Genomic DNA, 15,058 nt, shown 5'->3' with positions numbered 1-15,058 from the left:
CCTGGTTGCACAGTGGTTAAGAGCTACAGCTGCGAACCAAAAGGTCAGCAGTTCAAATCCACCAGACACTGCTTGGAAACCCTATGTCTACTCTGTCCTGTAAGGTTGCTATTAGTCAGAATGGACTACATAGCGATGGGTTTGATTTTTATCATGTTAATCATGTCCAAACATTCCCTATCAGATCTGTTTACTGCTTAGAAGGACTACTAGCAATCAATAGAAGGCAGCAGGCAAGTTCATGAAGTAAATGCGATGCGACTTTTTATACTGGGTGTTGAAAATTATGGATGCCTGGTACCACCATGTTGGCCTCTTGCTACACAAGTGCTTAAGTGAGTTGGATATGGCTGGCTGAGCAGCGGATAACAGAATTAGCAGAAAAGCAGGAAAACTCAGGCTTGGAAAAGCCTCCTAACACATTTGTTTTCTCAATTTGATCATACCAAAAAAAAAAAAAAAAGGCCCTGCAATAGGTACAGTATTACAACTATTCCCATGATTCATTCCAGAAAAATGATGCTCACAGTAGTTTTCAAGCTTTTCAGAAATAACAAGGCAATCCCTCTTAAAACTTAGAGTTTTCTTTTTCAAACTTATTGGAAAAAAGTAAAATTTTTGAAATATACCTTAGGAGTGACTGATAAGAATTAATTCTTTTTTGGAAATGTTTTGATTGTATCCTTTTGCACACCCCGTAGGCTCCTAATTGTTACATGAGTTTGCAGAAAAAGTAAAATTTTAGTATAAAGCTTATTTTACTGAAATGAAACATTTTGGGGTACACAAGTGACCATTCGATCCACAATAAGTAGTCATTTTTAGTATATGTGTAGAATTTTCACTTTTAATCAGAATTTTGAACTTATGAAACAGATAAAGTAGTTTATTCTGATTATGAATACTTGGACTTAAAGCATTATCAGCCTGGTGAATAGCATATTTATACATCCAATCATGATTATAAGAAATGCAAGTGTAGGGTTAGTAAAATCACTCCACACCAGAAAAAATCCTTATAGTCTGAGAAAGTGTAGAAGACAGAGGTAAATTTGGAAGGGGGCCATCAAGTTCTGAATCAGATACACATACATTTGGGATCTGAATGCAATCTTAAGTATACTGTGGTACAAACTGTGAGAAAATCGCCTACCCAATATCCATTGTCTCTTCCCTAAAGAGCAGAACTTTAGTTTTAATTGGGATGGCAATAAATCCAGCTAGAAGTCATTTCTTAGCCTCCCTGACAGCTGTGACTAAGGACAAGCCAAGAAGATGTAAGTAGAAGTACTGCTTATGTCTCATTAGCTTATATGGAGGGTTTATAATGGTTTAGGTCCCTGGGTGATGCAAATGGTTTGTGCTCATCTACTCACCTAAAGGTTGGCACTTCAAACCTACCCAGTGGCACTGCGGAAAAATGGTCAAGTAATTTGCTTCCATAAAGATCACAGCCAAGGAAGCCCTATGGAGCAGTTCTACTCTGTAACACATGAGTCTCCATGACTTGGTATCAACTTGATGGCAACAGGTTTTTATATTGGTTTATATGGAAGGCTTTTAGGAAGGCTTCTTAACAGAATTTGACTCATCTGGTAGATGTGACTCTGCAGCCCTTCCCTGAGTATTCCTTTCTGCTGCCTGCAGAAAGCAGTGTGATGGCAAGAGTCTATGAGGTGACCTTGAAATGAAGGCATATGCTGAGAATGGTAGGGAAGCTACAAGGAAGAAGCCTGACTTCCTGATGACTGTGGAGCTGTCATACCAGCTCTGAATTGCCTAGCTCAAGACTTTGTCACCCATGAGGGATAAAAATTCTATCACGTTTAGGCCACTGTTGTTTTGGGTTTTATTTTATATGGCACCGAATCTAATCTTAACAGATATGACACTGACCATATTTACTTTTGTTGACTAGGTTCCTCTCGCACCCCTACTCCCTTTGGGAATGGAAGTTAATTTTAAAGTTTATAAGTGGATGTTAAAGATCTACTTTAACAAAATGTCTACAGAGGATTTCTTTATAGTATGTCTACTTTAAAAAATGACAGAAAATTGTACTGTTTTGCAGTAACAAATACAGAGTGAGTCTATATGTAGAAGTTTGGCATGCTTCATGAACAGAATACTGTTATGAAAATGAAGTGGCAAGAATACCATAAGCTGGCTTTTCCAATAGTAGGTGGAGCTCTAAAGATCAGAGCTAAAAACAGGTGTAAAATCCAACAAATGTCAGCTGTTGACAACTCCAGAAGAAGACACGAGTTAAGTAATTGTGTTAACCCATTTGTATCATCCAATAGTGATTTTTTCCATTGACATCTTCTTTTTTTTAATTACCTCCTAAAAGTATACAACAATAGCATTTCCATATATATGTGGATACTAATTCTACCAAGAAAAAAAATATTTCTGCCAAAAGCAACTGAATTCTTCACCAACTGGGAAATTCCATAGTGATAGTTCAAAGAACTATAATCAGTCCAACTGATGATGTCAATTCTGAAGTTTCACTAATTGTTGCTTTTTTTTTTAAAGACATTACCATTGAATCAGTATTAGTTTCCATGATTTCCTTCTTCCAAAAGTTCTAATTCTAAACAGCATGAGCCTGCTTTTGTTTTCACTGACTACTTTAAGGGCTAACATATGGTATTTATAAAAATTGAAAACTTCTTACCTTTTAAGTGAAAAATAATGTTTTTCATGCTTTAGGTTTGTGGTCATTAGGGAAAAAAAGTCACTTCTATGTTTAGTATATAGAAAACTCTGAATTTTAGTAAGAATCTCCAATATAACAGAGTATTTTTAGCTGCAAATAAAAGCGAAAAGTGTCATAAGCAATAGCTGGCATTACAATAAGTGCAGAGGTAGGGTGGTCCCTCTGTTGATCAGTTCATCAACATATTATCAAGGATTCAGTTCTTCTCATCGATCCATATCTTTCAATTCTTGGTGTACAAGCTTTGCCTTCAAATTAGCTCCCCTGATGATTTCCAAATGGCTGCAATGATTCCAGCATCATAGCCAGGTATAACAAATTCTATATTCCTGCATGTCTCTCTTAAGAGTAGGCAAAAAACTTTTCTAAAAGTCCTCTGGTAAATTTAACTACATATTTAACAATCATTCCCAGATCGAAACAATGGCACCCGACTAGAACCCATGTCTAACTTCAACCAATGAGAAATAACTCATGGCTGAGATTTCCTCTGAGGCACATATTTAGGAGAAGGGTGGTCTCATGGATAATACTGAGAATCTATTTTCAAAAATGAACGGGGCAGGGCTTGAAATAAAAGCAAAAGAGGAAATGGATGTTGTACAAGAAACTCAAATTACTGAATGCTCCTCTTCTCTTATCCCCTTAGAATGGCCACCTATTAGTCTCTTTTTAGGTCCCTGCTTGGACAAACGATTAAGTATACGGCTTCTAATCAAAAGGTTGGCAGCTCAAATCTACCCAGAGGTTCCCCAGAAGAAAGGCCTAGTGATCTACTTCAGAAAAATCAGTCATTGGAACCTTTGTGCAGTGCAGTTCTACTGTGACACACAAGGTTGCCATGAGATGGTATCAACAGCAACTGGTTATGAGTCTCTTTTATTCTATCTTAGTTTTCATTAGTGTTTAATTACTCCTATTGTAATCTGCTCAGAGAGCACTTCTGCAATCTTTTTGCTTCTTCTATGACTTTTCTAAGGTACAGTCCTTCATTACCATAGTCCTTCCTTCATCACTGTTGCTTGCTCAGCCTTATTCTACCATTTCTTAAATAATGTACTAAAATGAGTGTAAATAAGGTTGCCAGATAAAATACAATTTTCCCTTTTAAATTAGAATTTCAAACATAAAAACTTTTTAGCATAAATATCTCCTAAATACTGCATAGGGCATACTTATACTAAAATATTAACCATTTATTTATCTTCAATTCAAATTTAAATGGACATCTTATATTTTTATTTACTAAACCTGGCAACCCTAGGTGTGGGAGAACTATATACTTTCTGTGCAGTCCATGTAGTTACTCTGATTTACAACCACCTTGCTCACTTCCCCACTCCAACTTCTATAAAACCAAAACCAAACCTGTTGCCAACTAGTCCATTCTGACTCATAGTGACCCTATAGGTTAGAATAGAACTGCCCTATAGAGATTCCAAAGCTGAAATCTTTACAAAAGCAGACTGCCACATCCTTCTCCCAGGAAGTGGCTGGTGGGTTTGAATCTCTGGGCTTTAGGTTATCAGCCAAACATTTAAACCACTGCGCCACCAGGGCTCCACACTCTGCTCTAGGAGTAGGCATTGACACATGCGTGGCCAAGTAGTATATTCTACTTCTGTGATTTCATAAATTGGTTAATAAATGGGCAAATGGCCCAAATTAGGCCAATGAGACTAAAAACAACAACCAAAAAAACCAAACCTGTTGCAGTCAAGTGGATTCTGACTCATAGTGACCCTGTAGGACAGAGTAGAACTGCCCCATACGGTTTCCAAGAAACAGCTGGTAGATTTGAGCTGCCAGCCTTTTGGTTAGCAGGTGAGCTCTTAACCACTATAACACCATGGCTCAGAGGACTTTTTATTTGGAGTTACCAAGAAAGAGAAGTTCTCTTTACTAAGCCTAAAGTTGGCAGAATATAATACCACAGGTTCTTGGGACTAGCATGGGCATAGCTGTTGGTCTGTGTTTAATGCAAGAGGAAAGACTGTGCTCCAGTAATTACTTTGAGCCCTTGAATTCAGCCATTCCTGAAATCTTGGTCTTTTCACCAACCAAAAAACTATCTGCCAATTCATTTTCTTCCTTCCTATTCTTCCTCCACCCCCCACCCCACCCTTTTGTTTAAGATAGTTTGATGTGGGCTTCTGACACTTGAAACTAAAGGAACTCTGAGTAATAAACCCATCTATATCCTTTCTGCCACAGTCATCTCATCATTTATTCTCATTTTCCTTCCCATCTTCTTTAGTAAATGACTCTTATGCTACCTGGTTTTTTTTGAAAGGGACAATATATTCTACCTTATCTCCCAAATCAATTATTGTATTCCCTAATTATATTTTAAATAAAGGATTTTTTTTTTTTTTTTTACTAGTGATCTGCTCCCTAATTTATTTCTTCTGTTGGTCTTTCCATCTAAAATAATAGTTAATTTTGGAAGACAGCACAATTTCAGATTTTTACATCTTACTACTCTGTATATTTAATGGCATTTTTTATGGTTGTCAGAAATACATAAAATACATTTTCCAATTCAACGTTTTTTACTTCCATAATTAATTCAGCGATACCAATTATATCAACCAGGTTGTATAACCATCACTGGTATCTATTGCCAAATTTCAATTAGCATTTTGTGTTCTCTTTTCTAAGTAAGCTGTATCTTCTCATATTCATTGCTTCTGTAGTCAGCCTCTACATGAACACTAAAATGAGGACACAGTGGAAGGGAATATCATCATACCCAATTTACTAGATTACATTCTAGCAATCTAAGACTGCTAGATATTGAGGTTTTCTAAAGAATTCAACCACATGGAGGGAAGATGGGATTTCATTCATAGGATTACCAATGTCAAAGCTCATGTTATTTCCATCATATCAAGTCACCTCCAATATACTACTTTATTAAGGATAAAAGGTTGCTTCACCTCAAACTTTCCCAGAAACGTTACTTAGCATACTAATTTTTTCTCCAAAGCACATGGAATGATCAATACAAATGTGAACAAGTTGTTACAGCCAATCCACTAGTACTAACATTTTACATTTATTCTTTCAGATAGATATTTATAGGACACTATAAATATCTATACCTGGTATTGTTCTAAGCATGGGAAGACAGCAGAGGACAAGGCAGACATGGAATTGCCCTCATAGTTCTGTCCTCATGAAATTTACATTCCAGCAGAAGCAGTGCTAAGAATTATAGACCAGGGTAAGAATAATAAAATAGAATGAGGAGAGCAAATGGACAAGGTGAAGTAGGCACAATTTTAAATAAAGTGGTCAAAGAAAGCAGAGATCTAGATGAAGTGATGGAGTGAGCCACATCAATATCAAAGTTATATTTACAATGAAAAATATGTAAACTTTTTAATATTTAAGGAGCTCTGGTATCACAGCAGAAACTCTGGTGGTGTAGTGGTTAAGTGCTATGGCTGCCATCCAAAAGGTCGGCAGCTCGAATCCACCAGGTGCTCCTTGGAAACCCTATGGGGCAGTCCTACTCTGTTCTCTAGGGTAGCTATGAGTCAGAGTCAACTCAATGGCAACGAGTTTGGTTTCGTGGTTCAAGTGTCACAGCGGTTAAAGCACTTGGTTAGTAACCAAAAAGTCAGCAGTTCGAAACCAGCAGCAGCAACACAGAAGGATGTGGCAGCCTGCTCTGGTAAAGATTGTTGTTGTTGTTGTCAGGTGCCACTGAGTCGATTCCAACTCATAGTGACCCTATGTACAACAGAACAAAATGCTGCCCAGCCCTGTGCCATCCTCACAATCGTTGCTATGCTTGCACCCATTGTTGTAGCCACTGTGTCAATCCATCTTGTTGACAGTCTTCCTTTCTTTCACTGACCCTGTACTTTACCAAGCATAATGTCCTTCTCCACGGACTGGTCCCTTCTGATAACATGTCCAAAGTACATGAGATAAAGCCTTGCCATCCTCTCTTCCAAGGAGCATTCTTGCTCTACTTCTTTCAAGACAAATTTATTCATTCTTCTGGTAGTCGGTGGTATATTACAGCCTTGGAAACCATATGGGGCAGCTCTATTCTGTCCTGTAGGGTCACTATGAGTTGGAATCAATTCAATGGCAATGGATGGGTGGTGGTTATATTCATATTTATGTAGGAGAGCTTTCATAATGAGGTTGTAGGGTGTAATTCAAGGAAAATCAGAATAGGTTCAGGAGTATGATAGGCTTACTTTCTAAAATGGCTCCACAAAGATGTTCTGCCCTAATCTCCAGAACCTGAGAACATAAGGAGATATCACTCCCATGATTATATTATGTTAGCACAGTTGACTTTAAGATAGGGTCATTATCTGTGTAGCACAATGGTTAAGCACTTAGCTGCTAACCAAAAGGTTGGTGGATGGAACCCGCCCAGTGGCACCACAGGATAAAGACCTGGTGACTTGTTCCCATTAAAAAAAAAAAAAATTACAGCCTAGAAAATCCTATGGCACATTTCTACTCTGTCACATGGGGTTGCTATGAATAGAAATTGACTCGACAGCACCCAACAACAACAAAATTATCTAGGCGGACCTGAGCTAATCACATGAGCCAATAAAAGCAGACAGCTTTCTCCGGCTGCTGTCAGAAAGGAAAGTTACAGAGATTTGGACGACAAGAAGGACCACCACTGCAGGAAGATGTAGGGAGTCTGTGCAAGGATCAAAGAGGAACTCTAGTTGCAAAGAGTGAATCCTGGTCAACATCTAGCAAGGAAATGAAGACTTCGGACCTACAACTACAAGGAACTGAATTCTACCAACAGCCTGAATGAATCTGGATGTGGGTTCTTTCCCAGAGCTCCAGATAGGAGTCCAGCCTAGCTATCACCTTGATTTTGGCCTTGTGATACCCTAAGCGTGGGACCCAGTCCAGCTACCTTGGACTTCTAACCTACAGAACTGTGAGCTAATAGGTGTTGTTTTAAGTCACTAGGTTTGTGGTGGTTTGTTACACTGCATAAGAAACACATGCAAGAGTATCTGAGCTCTAGTTCCCCCTTTTCCATGATCATCTATATAACTTTGAGAAAGATGCCAGAACAGTAGTTGCTATCAAATACTATTAATGAACTAGTGAAATTCCTAATGTACAAATATTATTCAAGTTAAATTTGATAACATGGCTTTTTTTTATTATTATTCAAACGATATTGTTAAACCATTCATAAGGTGAGTTTTCATTGAAGAGGCTGATTTTCTAAAATAAAACTGTTCTTAGCCCAAGGAATAAAATATGTCAGAAGAGAGAAATATTGTTGTATTTACATTTTACCTATACAAATCCATGCCTAAAACACATTCTCCCAGATAGCCTCGATCATATAAAAGCAAAAAAAAAAAAAAAGGGGGGGGGGGATCTTTTTACATATCTCTAACTTTTTGAACATGCAGGAATAGTTTTAATAATCGTTTTTAATGTTTTTGCCTGCTAATTCTAACATTTATGTCAGTTCTGGGCCAGTTTCAACTGATTTTTTTCATCACTGCTCATTGCTGTCAAGTTGATTCTAACTCATAGCAACCCTATGAGGGAACATAGGACAGAGCAGAACTGCCCTATAGGGTTTCCAAGGAGTGGCTGGCAGATTTGAACTGCTGACCTTTTGGTTAGCAGCCAAGCTCTTAACCACTGTGCCACCAGGGCTCTCATCACTATGGGTTACATTTTCCTTGTTCTTTAAATGCTTGGTAATTTTTTATTAGATGCCTGACACTGTGTATTTTAACATGTTAGTTGTTGGATATGTTTGTATTCCTATAAATATTCTTTAACTTTGTTCTGGATGCAGTTAAGTTATTTGAAAACTCTGTGTTGCTTTAGGGTCTTGTTTTTAAGATTTATTAGGCAGGATTGGAGCAGAGCTCAGCCTAAAGCTAATTATTCACCACTACTGAGACAAGACCCCTCTGTGTAGTGTTTCCAATGCTGTATGAATCATGATTTCACCCAGTGTGGCTGGTAGAAACAAGTACTATTTTTAGCCCAAAATAAGTGCAGGGTATTACTACCTCTAATCTTTTGAGGTGTATTTCCCAACTACCCTGTTTCCTCACATGTATGTACTGATCAGTACTCAGCTGAAAACTAGAGTGGAACCTCTGCGTATCTTCAGAGTTCTATCCCTGCGTAGCTCTTTCCTCTTTCATACTCAGTCCTGCAAACTCTGGCCATCTTCAGTTCCCAAGATATGGCTCTGGCTTTTCAACTCTGAGAGTCTGCCAGGTTCAGCCTGGCTTCCCCTTCCCTGAGTTTCAGACAGTAAACTCTCAAGGCAGTAAACTGTGGTAATACTGAGGCTCACCCACTGTTTGTCTGTCAGGGATCACTACCTATTATTGCCTGATATCCAGTGTCTTGCAAACATTTATTTCCTATGTTTTGTTTCTGTTGTTTATAGCAGGAGGTTAAATCCAGTCTCTGTTATTTCATTTTGGCCAGAAACAAAAGTTCACTTAGTTGGTTTTGCTAAGGTCATATGGTGGCTTAGAAGCTTGGATTTACAGGTATGTTATTCTGAATACTAGAGGGGACTTAAAATTTTAAAGAGCTATTCAGCTTTCCCTAAATGACTTTCTATACATGTTTACTTCGACTTATTAAGAGTTAGCTGGTAGGTGAAATGTTCAGTGTAAAAACCCTGACAATGTCCATTTAATTAAAAAAAAAAAACTAAGTTTTTATGTGTCTTATAGAGTCTCTTTGTCTATGTCCTTGAAACAAATAATATCATCTGGAAAATAGCACAATTTAAGGTTAAAAAAAAAAATTTAAGGTTAAGCAGTATTTATTAAATCTCAAAAAAAAAAATAAATAAAAAATTGTATTCACCTTTCACCTTTCTCATAAAAGAATATAAACTAGTTTTCTCATTAAAAGAAACAGGCTGAAGACTAAATCCAGCACAACTAGATGGTGCCTGGCTACCACCACCAACTGCTCTGACAGGGATCAAAATAGAGGGTCCCAGACAGAGCTGGAGAAAAATGTTGAACAAAGTTCTAATTCACAAAAAAAGACTACTCATTGGTCTGACAGAGACTGGAGAAAGCCTGAGAGTATGGCCCCCAGGTAGCCTTTTAACTCAATACTGGTCAGTCCTGAGGTTTACCCTTTAGTCAAAGACTAGATAGGCTCATAAAACAAAACGAGACTACATGGGCACATGAGCCCAGGGGCAAGAATAAGAAGGCAAGAGGGGACAGGAAATCTGGGAATGAGGAACCCAAGGTCAAAAAGGGGAGAATGTTGACATGTCATGGGGTTGGCAACCAATGTCACAAAATAATACATGTATTAATTGTTTAATGAGAAACTAATTTGCTCTGTAAACCTTCATCTAAAGTACAATAAAAAATTAATAAAAATAAAAAATGCACACACATAAAAGAATTTACATAGGCTGAAAAGAATGTACATAGGCTGATTCAGTACTGAGTGAGTAGGCCCTTAAAAAAAAAAAAGGAAGCTGGCTGAGACAAAAGGCCCTGTGAATGTGTTTAAAGAAAGAAATTAACTCCCAAGAGCAGCCAAAAAAAAAAAAGAAGAAAGTAGCTAGTTACTTAGTACAAACATACACACATTGAAGGAGTTCAGAAAATTAAAACCTTAGCAAACTAGGTAACACCTTACAGTCCAAAGAACACAGTGTTTGAAATGTTCACTGAAAACATTTTGCACTAATTTTTAGAGAATTACAAATTAGATACTTAAAAATAATATTTAGAGGACAGAAAATTGGTATAAACTTCAGGGATTCATGTTACAGAGATGATGACAAGAAATAAATTCTATAAATCAGGGTTCATTGTGAGTCATTTCCTAAAAGCAACAACAAACTGTATGAAACTGCTCTAAAAAAAAGGGAATTATCTTGAGATAAGGAAAGTCAAATTATGCTAATTCATGATATACCGGCACCTAATATACCTAAATTCATGTTTCTATATATATATATATATTTTTTTATATTTTAGATTCTTTTTGCACTTTTAGTGTAAGAAACTGAAAAAATTGACATTTGACTCAGATTTAAAGAATGACATATCTGATAGGTTAACATGGAGGTAGTGAAAACATTTTACTGGTGAAGGTCATAAAATACAATAAATACTGATATTTGCTGGAAATATCAGAAACGAAATTCAGACCACAGGCAGCAAGTCTGTGTATATGTGATTTCACATCTCAATTCATTTAGTAGTTTTAAAGATTTAACAGATTTCTAAATTAAAGATCTGGAATACAAGGCGAACCGTCACAAATGAAATGTCACAGTTACTAGAAAAGGATTCATAACCTCCTACTCTCCCCCTCCCCCTCTTTCTTTTCCTTCCCCCCTTTTTCTTCTCTTTCCTCCCTTTCTCCATCCATTCCTTCCTTCCCTCCTACCTTCCTCTCCTCCTTCCTTCCTTTCTCCCTTCGTTCCTTCTATCCATTTATCCATCTGTTTATCCTGCCCATCCTCCATTCATTTCCAAACATTTCTTGAGCACCTTTCCAGCACAGAGCCTGAATTAGCTTCTAGGAATAAAAGGTCAATAAGCCTAGTGCCTGTCATGGAGGTGCTCATACAGCCCACTGGGGAAGGATATGTAAATAGATACATATAATATAAATATGTAACTGAGGAAGAATCAATTTACTCTCCCTGGAATAATCTGAGAATGTTTTAGCAAAAGAGGTGACATATGAGCTAGATATTCAAAAATTCCCAGAAGTTTAGACAAGTGCAGAAATAGGAAGAGCCATTCTAGACAATGCACATTTTTGGAGATAACCTGAAAAGTGCTGACAAATTGAGGGAGCAGAACTTCAACTAGGATGGAGAAAATGTGAGTCATGATTTGTGTTGAGAAATGTGGTTTTTAAGGGATACCGAAGCAAGATTCCTGAAGAATCTTTAATATTTTATAGACAGGCTATGGACTGGTTTCTGAGGGAGAGTTCTGTCATGTGTGTTATCCTGGCATGAATAACGTCTTCTTTCACTCTCAAATGTGTCCCAATTTGAATACTAAACTAATTGTTCACACTATTTACAGGTCTCTCAGTCTCAGCATATAATTTTTAGAATGAAAGGCTGAGCCTATGTAATTTTCTTTTATGAACTTGTCTTCAATGATAACAGACTGCAATAGCAGGAGGTACCTGTTCTTGTTGCAGTGATGTTCTTTACTAGTGGTGAAAACAGCAGTGGCAAATACAGTTATTTGTCAATCAACATCCATTTCAACCTCCTTGTGTAGTGTACTCCTGCGGAAGCTGAAGCTACATTCCTCAAACGTGCTTGCAGTTAGGATTCCAGATGAGAATTTGGTTAAATCAATTCGGAAGTGGGAAATGTGATTTTAGAGATCCTGTGGGGACTAGACTTTTCTGTAGTAGGGTCCTATGTCTTGTCACTAGCTGTGTGGGTACTGAGAGGAAAGTGTAATAGCAGTAGTGGAGGTTTCTTTTTTCCTTGGATAACGTCTTGAGTGGCAAATTCCTTGGACTCAACAGGTCCAGTGATCCCATGTGACTTCTCCCTTCCTGTGTTTAGCAGAAGTACCATATGCCTGGGTGGGCCCATCTGCTGTATCATTCTGGGAACTATTCCTGGATACCGAGCCTAGAGGCTACTCCTCCAGTCATTCCAAAAATTTAAGAGGCACTTAATTCTTTATATTAAATCCTTTTATGCTCAGAACAGCTAGAGCGGTTTCAATTTCCTGGAGCTGAACCCTGAGATATACATGGAAAGGCATTTAACAAAACTGGGCCACAAATTCACATCCATGTAATAAGAGACTTGGGCTATTCAGTAACTTGGAAGATCCCTCCTACCTCTAGATTCCACTTCTGTGATTCATCACTCTTGGGGACTTTGCCTAATACCTCCTGCACCCCTCAGGAATTGCTTATAATCTGGCTTCTAGATTACACTTCCACATAACTGTTTCTATAAGACAACCTATTAACATATTTTTAGTATTTATAAGATGGCATGGTGATAGAAACAATGCTGGAGATCACATGATAGAATTTAGCAAGACCAACAACCTATTCATTAGAAATACATTTTTTCAATAGCATAGATGGTGACTATACATGTGGATCTCACCAGATGGAATACTCAGGAATCAAATTGACTACATCTTTGAAAAGAGATGATGGAGGCGCTCAATGTCATCAGTCAAAACAAGGCCAGGGGATGACTGCAGAAGAGATTATCAATTGCTCACATGCAAGTTCAAGGTGAAGATGAAAAAAATTAAAACAAGACCATGAGAGTCAAAGTAAAACTTTAAGTATATCCCACCTGAATTTAGAAACCATCTCAAGAATAGATTTGATGTACTGAACACTAATGAGCAAAGACCAGATGAGTTATATAATGACATTGAGGATATCACATATGAAGAAAACAAAAGGTTATTATAAATATCGGAAAGAAAGAAAAGACCAGAATGGATGCCAGAAGAGACTCTGAAAGTAGTTCTTGAATGCAGGTAGCTTAAGCAAAAGGAAGAAAGGATGAAGTAAAAGAGATGAACAGAACATTTCAAAGGGCAGCTCCAGAAGACAAAGTAAAGTATAATGAAATGTGCAAAGACCTGGAATTAGAAAAAAAAAGGGGGGGGGGGGGAAGTACACACTTGGCATTTCTTAAACTGAGAAAACTGAAGAAAAAATTCAAATCTTGAGTTACAATATTGAAGGATTCTATGGGCAAAATATTGAATGATGCAGGAAGTATCAAAAGAAGATTGACGGAATATACAGAGTCACTGTGTCAAAAGAATTCAGGAGGTAGCACATGATCAAGAACCAATGGTACTGAAGGAAGAAACTGAAGCTGCACTGAAGGCACTGGTGAAAAACAAGGCTTCATGAATTGACAGAATATCAATTGAGATGTTTCAATACATTGATGCAATGCTGAAAGTGCTCACTAGTCTATGCCAAGACATATGGACAGAGTTACCTGGCCAACTGACTGGAAAGAAATTCCTATTTGTGCCCATTCCAAAGAAAGGTGGTTCAATAGAATGCAGAAATTATTGACAATATCATTAATATCACGATCAAGTAAAATTGTGCTGAAGATAATTTAAAAAGGGACGCAGCAGTACACTGATAGGGAACTGCCAGAAATTAAAGCTGAATTCAGAAAATGATGTGAAACTAGGGATATCATTGCTGATGTTAGATAGATCTTGGCTGAAAGCAGAGAATACCAAAAAGATGTTTACCTGTGTTTTATTGACTATGCAAAGGCATTCAATTGTGTGGATCATAACAAATTATAGATAACATTGCAAGGAATGGATATTCCAGAACACTTAATTGCGACCATGTAGAACCTGTATGTAGATCAAGAAGCAGTTGAGCAGAACAAGGGAATACTGTGTGGTTTAAAGTGAGGAAAGGTGTGCGTCAGAGATGTATCCTTTCACCATATTTATTCAATCTATATGCTCAGCAAATAATCCAAGAAGCTGGATTATACAAAGAAGAACAGGATCGAAGGAAGGCTCGTTAACAACATTCGATATGCAGATGACACAACCTTGCTTGCTGAAAGTGAAGAGGACTTCAAGTATTTACTGATGAAGATCAAAGACTACACCCTTCAGTATGGGTTACGCCTCAACACAAAGAAAACAAAAATCCTCACAACTGGACCAATAAGCAATATCATGATAAATGGAGAAAAGATGGAAGTTGTCAAGGATTTCATTTTATGTGGATTCACAATCAACACCCATGGAAGCAGCAGTGAAGAAATCATAAGATGCATTGCATTGGGCAAACCTGCTGCAAAAGACCTCTTTAAAGTGTTAAGAAGCAAAGATGTCACTTTGAGGACTAAGGTATGCCTGACCCAAGCCATGATACTTTTAATTGCCTCATATGCAAGCAAAAACTAAATGATGGATAAGGAAGACCAGAGGAGAATTGATGCCTTCAAATCATGGTGTTAGTGAAGAATACTGAATATACCATGGACTGCCAAAAGAACAAACATATCTGTCTTGAAAGAAGTTCAACCAGAATGCTCCTTAGAGGCAAATTTGGTAGACTTTGTCTCATGTACTTTGGACATGTTATCAGAAGGGACCATTCCCTGGAGAAGAATATCATGCTTGGTAGAGTAGAGGGTAAGTGAAAAAGAGGAAGACCCTCAGCACGATGGACTGACACAGTGGTTGCAGCAACGGGCTCATGTATAGGAACAATTGTGAGGATGGCATAGGACTGGGCAGTGTTTCGTTCCATTGTACACTGGGTTGCTATGAGTCAGAACCAACTGGATGGCAC

The 15,058-nt window shown here is 37.7% G+C and overlaps 1 protein-coding gene across 2 annotated transcripts in view; it reads right to left on the bottom strand.

Moving 5' to 3' along the window:
* ADAMTS3 (ADAM metallopeptidase with thrombospondin type 1 motif 3) overlaps positions 1-15,058 on the bottom strand; it is a 308,238-nt gene that overhangs the window by 89,459 nt on the left and 203,721 nt on the right. The gene's annotated exons all lie outside the window — the stretch shown is intronic.

The sequence above is a fragment of the Elephas maximus genome, chromosome 5, assembly GCF_024166365.1.
Source record: "Elephas maximus indicus isolate mEleMax1 chromosome 5, mEleMax1 primary haplotype, whole genome shotgun sequence".
Classification (NCBI taxonomy): domain Eukaryota; kingdom Metazoa; phylum Chordata; class Mammalia; order Proboscidea; family Elephantidae; genus Elephas; species Elephas maximus.
This window is presented reverse-complemented; position numbering and strand designations above follow the sequence as displayed.